Genomic DNA, 12,276 nt, shown 5'->3' on the forward strand with positions numbered 1-12,276 from the left:
CTGCCATATTTGAGTTCCTGTCTTGACTTCCCTCAGTGATGAGCAGTGATAAGGAAACATGAGCCGAGTTGCTTTGGCCATGGTGTTTCATCATAACAAGAGTAACCATGACTAAGGCGGGTATCTTCAAAGATTCTCAACACAGCTCCAAGTGTTGGCCGGCTTGATCTGCTCACTCCTCTGCTCCTACTGGAGACATCCGAGGACCTGTTCCACAGTCACGTGTTCTCCCTAACTTTATCACATCCCATTCCTCTCAAGGTCAGAGAAAACTCAGACAGAACCATGCCTGTATCTAGCTAAACGGTGTGCCTTTCAGGAAGCGATACAAAGCCTTAATTATCACTTCTACCCCAAGCCCTCCAAGACTGTGACACCCAACCCTGGGATATCCAGACTCTCTGAGGGACAACTGGACTCTTCCTCCCAAAGGCTTGACATGACAAGGGTTTTCCAGCTCCATCTCTGAATTTCCAGCACGTGGGTGAAAATGAAATCAGGTGGCCATCTTACCGGGATTTAGAATTCTTGTCTTGGAAGAATTTGGAGCCTTACCTATGATTATCCTCTCGGGCTGTGGTCTAGCCTCAGCACCATCACTCAGCCTTGGTCTTAGGAGGGGAGCTTTAATTTGGATTGAGGATACATAATATGAACCCCAGAGAAAAAGCAACTGTCAGTTTTCCACCATGAGATAAGACATCAGTCTTTTAGAAGGAAGCTTCTGGTCCGAACACAAAATTTCCTCTAAGGATAAGAGGTAAAGTGGGTTGCAGCAGATGGTTGGAAGAGCGGGTTACGATGTGACGCCCAAGGGTGCGGGTATTAATGTATCCGGCATACTGAACAATTCACAGACCATGAAAACAGTCTCGCTTGCATCATTGTGCTCTGTGATGTTTTCCTTTCTACACACCGAGGACAACTGGGACACATTCCAAACACCCTCAGTTTCCATTCTCTTTCTCCCCTTCCCACTCTCCTTACTTAGTCCAGTTTTAAGTTATCCAACCATATCCAATTTACTCCCTATCTCTTTCTCAAATCTCGTATAGAGGTTGGGTATGAGGTTTACAACAAAAAAATAAGCCCGCCCCTTCCTGTCTTTTACTCCGGCACCCAAGAAGACGGTCTGAGCAGTGATGTGGATGCTTTAAAGCAGAGCATGAGACAAAACAAGCTCAGGAACATAGCAGCTATTTTAAGTACAATTTCAAAGCAGGGGCTCAGGACCAAGCTCAGGACCCGGGAGCTGTAGGTGCTGACCTGAGAGGACTCATGAGCTGTGCCATCCCATAGCCACCCCCACGAAGCCGGAAAATCAGAGTGTCCCTCTACCAGCTCAACACCAGCTTGGCCTTGGCCAGACTTTCTTCTCCACACTCTTACCTCTCAGGATTTCTCAGCTTCCTGTGATCTTCTTGTGAACTCAGAAACCTGAGCAAGCAAGCCCAGGCAGCTCCTTCTTCCAACACCAGCTACCCCCAGCGGAGTCTCCTTCCTTCAAAAACAGCAGCTATTTGCCCAGGGGGCAGAGCTCCGAGCAGAGCTGTTTACCCATAGTGGGACTCCAAAGGCGGCCACTCAGCAGGTTTCCTCCCCACTGTCTGAGAGCAGGTTCAGTCAGCTGCCAGTTTCTGCACCCCCCCCACACACACACAGGACCTGACACTTACCTTACACAACTGTTGTGTCAGCAGCCAGGCTCGCACTTCCAGTTGTTTCCAGTCTGGATATAAATTAATATTCATTACCCATGCTGTCACATTCAGATTCCCTTGTGAGCAAGAGGAAGAATGACCTTTTCCTGGTCAGAACTCTGTCTGCCCACATGGCCTTGTGTCTTTTGTACAGTACCTATGACCTCTTCCACAAGAATGGGTTCTGCTGGCTGAGGACGGTGCTCAGGATAAGGGTTTAGGGAGAAAGGATTTGTAATAAGCATAATAGTAAACCCTTTTGCAATGTCCACGGAAGAGTGGGTTGTTCGGGTGAGACCTGGACCTACAGAGAGTAAAAGATCACCAGGCTACTAACCAGCATCCACTCCTGCGGCCGTCTGCATGGAACAAGAGCAAGTCCCTCCTGTTGAAGAGAAAAGTCTGCAGCTTTAACATTTCTGGTTTCCCTGCTGCTGTTTGTGAGCATGTGAGCCTCAGGCCCTCGACAGTGAGAGAGTTCTGAAACAGAAAACACATCTAGAAGACATCTTTATGTGAACAAGTACTCTTCCGGAACGATGCCGTCTTTGCTCGTACCATCTAGCTGTTAGAAAAAGGTTTCAAAAGAACCAATGTTCAAACAACAATCCCATTTCCCTTGCTCCACACACATCAAAGTTGTAAAATCTGTGTAAGACAAATTTATTATAAAATAAAAAATTACATGGTTTTTACCAAGGACCTCGTCACAAATTCCCAAAAGAAATCATCTTCAAGTCTGGACAATCTAGCTAATAGAAGCCTATGCTGAAGGGCACAGGAGCCATGAGGAGACACTCTCTGAACAGAGGCTAGTTCTAACTTTTCTAATTGTCAGGCCCACAGGCTTCAAAGACCAGGTTCCCTATCCAGCAAATTAACACAGCCAGGATGATCCAGACAAGGGAACCCAACAAACTCCCTCCCCAACCCTCCCACCTCCACCCCTGCCACCAAGAGGCACATTTACGCTTAGAGAAACCAGGCAAAGCTAAGATCTTGGAAGCATCCAAAGGGACACAGCACTCAGAGGAGGACACAGCACAGTTGAGACCATAGCTAATTTGTCCTCAGAAGTTATAAGATTGGAGACAAGTGGCCCAATGATCTTCAAATACTGAAAGAACAGGATTTAAAAGTAGTTTTCTATTCCTAATGAGACCATCTTTGGGGAAAGGACAGTAAAGGACGGGAAAACTGATTCAGATTATCACGGACTGACGATATGTCACGGAAAACAATGACTGGGGAATGTCATCAGAGCACTTAACAGGGTCAGGAAACACAAACCCAGGACATGTGGGGAGAAGGCAGAAGGGTGTGTCCTGATGAAGGATGCAGAAGGGCTCCAGGAATCTATAAAACTTCCGGTACTCACAAGCTCAGCAAGGATATGGAATAAAGACCAAAACACAGACATGGCACATTTATATGATAGCAGAAAGCTCACAGAAACCAACAAAAATTAACAAAAATGACAACATCACATTCACTCTAGAGTAAAAGAAGTGACTTGGAATCTAACATTTACATTCTGCTGCTGCTAAAATCCTACCGTGGGCCTGAACACATAAGGCGCTGGTCTTCTCTTTGTAGATTACAAGATTCACTAGAGTAAATACAGCAGCTCTGCTTATGTGGAGATGTAGGTTCAACACAGCTCCTGCCAAAACCCCAACAGCTGTTTTTGCAGACATAAACAATAATATTCTAAAGTTTATATGAAAAGGCAAATGAGCTCAATTTGCTAAATTAATTTTTTTAAAGTTTTTAATTAAATGTGCTGTTAGATAATTCACCCATGTGCACAATGTACACCAACCAATCCCACTCCCATCTCCCTACCACCCCTGTCTTCTCATGCCCTTACTCTGTCTTCTCGCTCTCATGCTTGTTGGAGAGAGGCCGCTAGTTAGTTCCTGGTCACTTAGCCCCGAAATAATCACACAGAAACCGAATTAATTAAATCATGGCTTGGCCCATTAGCTCTAGCTTCATGGCCTACCAACAAAGTTTCAGCGTGTTTGTCTCCAGCGGCAGCTCCATGGCTTCTCCCTGACTCCACCTTCCCTCTCCCAGTATTCAGTCTAGTTTTCCCTGCCTAGCTCTGTTCTGCCCTATCAGGCCAAGCCAGCTTCTTTATTAACCAACAGTATTCACAGCATACAGAGGGGAATCCCACATCCCCTCCCCTTTTCTGTTTAAATAAAAAAGGAAGATTTTAACTTTAACATAGTAAAATTACATATAACAAAACGGGTATCAAGGAAGAATTACAGTTGCAATATTTATATCTACTTTATCTTTTATCATATCTTTTATCATAACTAAGGAAAACTATAACTATAAATTCTTCAACTCCATCCCAGAGGGTATAATATTACCAAAATAAACAGGAAGTATATTGCAAGCAACTTCCAAAACTCTAGAATTGACAGAGACATCTCGCTGCCTGAACAGTCACCCAAAGTTCTTTTGTACCGTTGGGGCATCCATATTCAGCCTACAGGCCCACAGTATCTAGCAGAATTTTCCATGAAGCAGGAAATTTCAAAGACAGTTCCGCCTATATTGGCAGTTTGTCAGTCACATTTTTCTGAGTCCTGCAGAATGTCTGGCAGACTCTTTCATGAAACAGGAACCCCGAAGAACCATCTCACCTTTAAGCAAGTTCAGCAGTCTTTTCCCTGTGGGTCCTGCATGTCCAGTTTATGCAATATACTATAAAGCAGTCCAGGTAAGAACAGTTTCTTGCCCAAATGGTCAACCTACTCCATAAAGAGCCTCTTTGATGCCCATCTTTCTGTTGAAGTAGCTTGTGCTGCCAGGATCAGATGTGTCTCATTGTCATGAAAAGTCCTAAGTTCTTAAAACATTTTAAATGCCATATTCTGAAGGTTTCTGAAAGATCTGAAGAATATCCATCCATCTGAAATACATCCCTGTACATCTAGAAAATCTAACTAATATGACAATTTTGACTGTTACAGATGATTATCTATTAACTTATATTTCTTAATTATACATTATATTTTAAAATAAGTTGTACAAGCACAATACCTTAATCAAGAGCAGAAATATATATATATACAATATAACAAAATTGACCTTTAACTTATATCATTAGAGCAAGATCCATACCAATGCAGATATCTGTAGCATATCCCCCTTCAAATGTAAAGAAACATTTATAAAAAATATTAGGGAATATGGGCATAGTTTTTCTCCAAACTGCTTCCTGCTGTTTATTGGGTGAAGTAATTTTTTGAGGAGGGTTCAAGACAACCTTATTGGGGAGATCTTGGTCCATCAATCCACATTAGCCTGGAATGAATCCACAGGTTCTCATCCTCTGTGAAAACAAAGAATAACCTCTTTTCCAAAGCAACATCTCCTTAGACTCAAATTCTGAAGTCAAGACAGCTTTATAATATATATGCTGGTTTAGCTTAGCAGCCCATGTAATAAAATGTCTCTCTGTACTTAGCTTCATCACAGTCAAACAAATTTGAGGAAGACACAATAATATACAGACTCTGTGTATAGTCCATCTTTACATGGTTTGTTATTTCTTTACTCCTTTTAATTTATGACTGTCTGTACTCTGTCTCTTTAAAGACTTTGTTTTATTTATTTTTTTGTAAACCATTTACTTAACATTTTATACTCTTTTTCTCCTCTCTCCCAAGCCTATGTACATTTTTAAACACAGTGTGTCTCATTTAGAATTTGAATTTGTATTTTTACAAAATACAAATTTTGAATTTGTATTTTTAATTTGAATTTGTACTATTGTGTATCTGTAATTCTTTACTGTCTAGGAGCACTTCCTAAAATACTAAGCACTTCATAAAGACTTAAGCTTTGGCGTTACTAGGGTATGTACGATACTTTCTGCTTGCTCCGCACAGTCCAACATGGTGGAAGTCCATCCACTGCCTCTGCAAGCCGTGCACATTGCCCCAGTTCCAAATATGCAGCGGGTTATGTTGAGCCATTAAACAGTTGCAGCACTCTGTTCACAAACCCCATTTAAATGCTCCATAGCCGGACCTCCAGAAAGAGTCAGAGTTTACATTCGCAGCACAGTCCAGAAAACCAGCATTTCAAAGCCGGCCGACTTTTTCTTTTTGCTACTGCTGAGTTAGGAAAACCTCTCTTAAGGGAGCTGTGGCATGCTGCCAGCAAACAGCAAGAAGCTGTGTTAAACTCTGTATTTTTGTGTCTAGAATTCCTTTACAAACTCTCTCAGGTTTTAAGTGGATTTTAGTTAACCACGTTAGTGCCAATTTGTTGGAGGGAGGTCACTAGTTAGTTCCCAGCTGCCTAGCCCTGAAATAATCACACAGAAACTGTATTAACTAAATCATGGCTTGACCCATTAGCTCTAGCTTCATGGCCTACCAGCAAAGTTTCAGTGGTTTGTCTCCAGAAGTGGCTCCATGGCTTCTCCCTGACTCTGCCTTCCCTCTCCCAGCATTCAGTCTAGTTTTCCCTGCCTAGCTCTGTTCTACCCTATAAAGCCAAGTCAGCTTCTTTATTAACCAATGGTATTCACAGCATACAGAGGGGAATCCCACATCCACATCACATACACTCCTTACCCCATTATCTACAATGTTCCCTGAGCCATGGAGGGTTGGTAGAAATGATTTGTTTAGCGTTGAACACACAACTGACACTTACTCTCTGTATCTTAGGCAGACATGAATCTAATTCATTGTAAAGTAGAGGTGTCTCTGATTTATCCCAGAGCTTAGGTTAGCTGGTCTTACGATACTAGTATGGATTCCCCCTTCCCCTCACCTCCACAGAGCAGCCCTCAAATCCAACCAGAGGGCGGTTGGTTATCTGCAAAGAAGTGAAGCCTCAGTTGCACAGGTGAGCATACCTTGCCCAGAGGAATGGCCTTCTGATTCTTATGGTTCACAGTGAACTGCTGGCAAGATCTTTTACCTCCAACAGCCCACTTAGTACCATCTAAGTGTACTGGATGCTAGCCAGAAGGGAGGAAGCTTCCAGCTAAAATCCAGGTTTGTTTTCTCTATATCTTACAATTAAGGAGTGTGATGTCCTCTGTAATACGACCGTATGCTCTAGTTCTGGTGGGCAGCCACAAGGAGCCACAGGAGCTTATCCAGTGGTGGGCTGGATTGATAGTAAAGTGGACTTAGCCAGCTTGAGTTTTAACATGATTTACTGAACACTGAATGAACTTATCCCTGCTTAGCTGTGTGATGAGCACACAGATGTCCAGCTCAGACCTCGGTCTATGGATTGTACTGCAAAATAATCACATTATATATGGATTTTAAAATTGAACTTTGATGTGTGTGGGTTAGCGCCTTGTGTCCTCTTCCTGGAGAATTACTGAGATCCTCCCAGTTCAGCAGATACTTGGTAAATCTTTTTAGTATCCACTGAAGAAGAGAGAATTTTCTGATTATAGCCTCTAGAGATGCTCAGCAGGAACTGAGGTGAGCGGTACAATGAGAGTTCAGCAAATGCTTTGAGCATTCTTGGCAATCCACAATCACATTGATGAAGCCAGGTCACAGGAATTCTCCCAGGAAGCCTCACTCCTGTGAGGGGCTGAGTGGTGATGAGTTTTCTCTAATCTGTCCAAGAGGTCTCACCTGCCTTCTGGGCTAGCCAGTGGCCTTTGAGAAGGTACAGCACAGGGTTGAGGGTGCTGTCTGCAGCTACAGAACAGAGAGAAGCTAAGAGGCCCAAGAGGGGATTAAACCCGTGGTCTGCTCCTCATTAGTGCGGTATTGTAGCAGACTGAGAACTAACACAGGCTTCCACAGTGTCAGCAAATACTGACCTACTTAGACAGGAGGAGTGCAAGCCCAGATTTCCCCTCCGACATCAGCACAAGCTGTCTCTGGGAGCTGAAAGGACAGAGAAAGCCCTTTTTCAGGGAATTTCTGGTTCAATAACTCTCATCTCTTGCTCGCACAGTAATTACTGGATTATGTTGCCCAATTATCCATACATCCAATAAATGCCCCCCTCTGCCCACACACTCGTGTCCCAACAAGTGTAATAAGTGTTAGGTAACATGTTAAGGCCATTTGCGGTAGTGTGGCATTGACTATATCCCTACCATTAAGTTCCCCTCTGTTTAGTTTATTTCTGTCTCCCCACTTCCACCTCTACCTCCACCACCTTCATTGTCATGCTCCTTGTTCCTTACATACATTCACCTGGCTCACACAAATTCATTCCTCCTATCCCAGTAAGCTGTCCTAGAAGCTTTCAAATCTTCTGATGGCTGAACACAAACCTGGCTATGTGCACCCCGTATGCTCAACCCTATCACAAGAGTCAACAGTGTGAACACAGACCTGGCCTTGTGCTCACCCTATCACAGAGTCAACAGTGTGCATTGCCTTTATCTGGGTTCCTTCCTCAAGCCCTGCCTTGGAAGCAGGCTGAAAGCTGGATCCTACCTACTCTGTACCCCATGTAAAGTAGAAATGCAATAAATACATGTTGGATGATTGAGGCTAACTCCAATTTTCCTCTTCTGTATTAAACTCCCCCAATTCTGCTAAGCAATATCTAAAAATGTTCAGTAGTACTGACATCAAAGCATCCTTAAGTGCATCGCCTGGGCTTGGCCTTTTCTGAGGCAGGATGAGAAAGTGTCTTAGCCTCACACAACTCTGAACCAAAATGCCCTGGTATTTGCTAACTGCCTCCCTTCTCGTGTTTCTAAGCGACCATACCACTGAGTGGAAATACTGAGGAGATGCAGGAGGGTCGTGTATATAAGTGCCCTGCTCTCAAGGCCTTAGAAGATAATGTTTTATATTCGCTAGGCAGCAATTATATTCTCCTGAATTTCCTTCTGCCCTGTGTAGCAAGTAACAAATACTGCTCTGTTTCCGTGTCTACACAAACAGACACACTCACGTGTTAGCTAGAAAAATGAAAATGAATTAAAAGCTGGGGATCAGGATGCTGCTCAGTAGTAGAGGTCTTTGCTAGAAGGTCGGAGGCTCGGTGTTAGCCCCCCCCCTCCCCCCCGTGTGCCAAACAAAAAGAGTTAAAAACTGACGATGCTTTTCTTCGATCCAAAGTAATTCCTTTCAGCGCTGTCTGTAGGGCGGCTTTGGCGGTAACAGATCCCTTTTGTTTGCTCTTATCATGGAAAATGTTTCTTTCCCCACACGACTATTATTCTGCTAAATGAACACAGAATTAAACTCTTCCTAAGTACTTACCATTGTGCCCATAGGCTCTCAACACTTACCAGAAAAGCTTCCTTCAGTTAAAAATTAATACAGAGACTCACAAACGGCAAATGCAGGGAATGAGAGACTGGAATTAGAGTCCAGCTCTAAACGGGGCGTCCTTATCACACTTCCGCCCACAGGGCTCAGAGACTGTCATGCTCTCTCGACAGGTAGCTTGTAAGAGCCAGGGGTTGTAAGCAACTCTTGTGAAACAGGGTTTTCCAGACATTACAGGGCCGCTTGATAGCTTCCCTTGTTCCTACATGACCAGACCCATGGCCATCCAGGCAGCACTAAGTGGACTCAGTGGGCTAAGAGAAGAACACACGCATTGGGAGGGAAAGTGGAGGGTAAGGGAGCATGGGGGATTGGAGGGAGGAAGCATAGAGCAGATTTGATCAAAACACAGTATGTGCATATATGAAAATCTCAGTAATAAAATATTAAAATTGAATAATAGAGATATCTTATGTCTTCATCATTTACACCCTTTCTTTCAGTTGTTTTTTAAGACAGCGTTTCTCTGTAGCTTTGGGGCCTGTCCTGGAACTAGCTCTTGTAGACCAGGCTGGCCTCGAACTCACAGAGATAGGCCTGCCTCTGCCTCCCGGGTATGGGATTAACCACTGCCCAGATTTTTTTTTTTGGTTTTTGACATAGAATTTCTCTCTGTAGCCCTGGCTGTTCTAGAACTTGCTCTGTAGACTGGGCTGGCCTTGAACTCAGATCTACCCGCCTCTGCCTCCGAGTGCTGGGATTAAACGCATGCACCACCACTGCCCTGCTAACTTTTAGTTTATATGGATTTGATATTGTTTTTTTCTGCATCTGCTATTGCTGCTTTCTTCCTTCTTTGAACAAATTCTGATATTTCATTTTAATCCATTTCTTCATTTTGCAGCCTTATCCGTCAAATCTCTTGTGATTTTTCTAGGCATTTAAATATTCACCTTTAACAATACGCAAAGGCCAACATTGTAAGAATTCATAGAGAGAGAGTCCTGTGCTTAAAAGCTCTGTTCAGATCTGCAAGCTTCTGTTCTTTGCTTTTTCTGTATTTGAGTTAGATAAAGATTGTAAAAACTTTATACTAGACTATTACATGTTCTGTCTTAACCAGTTTTTGTTTAAAAGTCATATTTTAAATTCTATATATGTATGTATGTATGTATACATACACACAAATATATGATTACTTATTTCTCCTTGCTTTTTTACTGTTCTTATTCCTTTCTGTAGATTTGGGATTGCATCTTGTGCTACGGCTCATTTCCCATCTTTCATTAGGAACTTCTCTCCAGTTTTGGCCTACTTTTTTTTTTTTTTTTTTTTTTGGTTTTCTGAGACAGGGGGCCTACTAGCTTTTTAGTTTCTGCCAAGCCTTTGCCTAGCATATGTGTAAATGTGTTTGTGTGAGTAAGAGTATTTGAACAGCCATGAGCATTTTTCGTAACCAGGAAAGAGGTTGGTTGGTTCACATCCGGTTTAGTTCAGTCCCTTCCAGACAGGGTTGTTCTGGTTGGGAGGACTGTCCTTGACCAGGATTTCTGAAATGTCTTCTCAAGGTGTGAGAGGTGCTGTGTGCATCCTGGATTCTACGGTGCCCGGTATTAAATACATGAGGAGAAGGGGACATCTGGTTGAAAATATGTGAGGGAGAAGTGAGTCTTTGAGAAAGTTTCTCGTCAAAAAGGAAACCACAGAGCTGAAATTTAACACTGCTCAAAGTGGAGACCCCCCCTTCTACCAGAAGGTGCTCAAAACTGCAACATACAAAATTTCAAATTTATCTTACTTTGCTTCCCTTCCTTTGAATTGAAAAAAAAAAACCCTAAAATTTGTCAGAATTCCTTATAGGTCACAAACACAGCAGAATGTGGTGGTGCCGGCTGTAATCAAAATACACAGGGGGTTGAGCCAGAAGGATTATGAGGCAAGACCAGCCTGGGCTACGTAATAAGACCCCATTTAAAAAAAATAAAGTGAGCAGAGAAGCACCCTGGGCTCTGCAGCCTCCCGCCACCGTCGCCACCGCCTAGGGGAGCCCTCCGTGTCTGCACAGCCGAGCCCGCGGCTCCCAGAGAAACAGCTGAGCCCGGCCGGCCATGGCAGAAGGTGCGGGAGCAGCCACGGAGGGCCTGGCCTCGGAACCCACACCGGCGGTGGACTCGAGTGGGGCAGGCGGCCTGGTCAACCCCCCGCCGCTGCCTCTGGAAGGTGACCTGAGGTTCATCCCTCTCATAGTGAAGCAGCTCAGGAACCGTGGCGTGTTCAACATCCCCCGGCACTACTTGGCAGAAGTGGACACCAAACCAGAAAGTGGATAACACATCTGGACAAACAAGAATGGAATCCTGCAATGAACAACAGCCAGCTGTGAAGTGGGCTGAGGCAGAGCGTGGTTCAGTCAGGCGTGTTGGAAGAAGGAGGAGACAGGATCATTTCTCAAGTGCTGAACCCCAAACCACAGATAGAGCAAGCGGTCCACGAGTTCCCGGCAGCCCAGAAAGTACAAGCTGTGCCAGCTCCCGCTCCAGAACCTGAAAGCCAGGGTCCTCCAGTGCCATCTCAACATGCTTCCTAAGAATATGCCTGACACCTTTGGAAAGCGACATTTAATAAAGAAACGGATTCCTGGTTCATACGAATATTAGTCGCTCACTGACGTCAAGATTTTAGCCTTGACTGGGGTGGTCAATTGGGATTGGATGGAGAGCAAGTTGGGTGATGGGACATTGTACTTGCTCATGCATTGTGCTGCCTTTGACCAGTCTCTCCAATAGACCTTACAGGGGTTTCAGGACTACATGACCTGGGCTGTTTAGCCTTAAACGTGGACCCTGCTCATGAGTGGTAGGCTTATTCTGTGCGGTGTGCAGAAGCCAGGCTGGTGGCTAGCAGGTCAGGATGGCAAAGGCAAACGGTCACAGCTGTTCGTGGGTTTTGGTATTGTGGCTAGACTTCCAGGCTGGAATGTGCAGCGATTAACACCAGTAGCCCTTTAGCAATTTCCTTCCCTGGCCAGACGTAGCTTGGAGTCCTGGAGTGAATGAGGTACAAGTAAGGTACCTTGGGGTACAAGGAAAGCCCGGCCACCTCTGTCCAGATCCCCCTATCGCAGGGCAATTCCTCGGGATTCTCATGTCTCTGTGTTTTTAGGAAAAACAACTGCAGATAAATAGTACACATTGTACAGTGAAGTCATTTGATGATTCCCCCCCCCTGCGCGCACGCGCGCGCGCGCACACACACACACACACACACACACACAAACACCAAAACAAAAAAGGAGGAAAAAAAAGAGGAAGAGGAAATGACCATAGTGACGATGG

The 12,276-nt window shown here is 44.3% G+C and overlaps 1 pseudogene; it reads left to right on the forward strand.

Moving 5' to 3' along the window:
- The first annotated feature begins 10,860 nt into the window (after nucleotides 1-10,860).
- On the forward strand, nucleotides 10,861-11,592 carry LOC125400672 (biorientation of chromosomes in cell division protein 1 pseudogene; annotated as a pseudogene).
- Nucleotides 11,593-12,276: the final 684 nt, after the last annotated feature.

The sequence above is a fragment of the Myodes glareolus genome, chromosome 4 (assembly GCF_982192425.1).
Source record: "Myodes glareolus chromosome 4, mMyoGla1.1, whole genome shotgun sequence".
NCBI classification, from domain to species: domain Eukaryota; kingdom Metazoa; phylum Chordata; class Mammalia; order Rodentia; family Cricetidae; genus Myodes; species Myodes glareolus.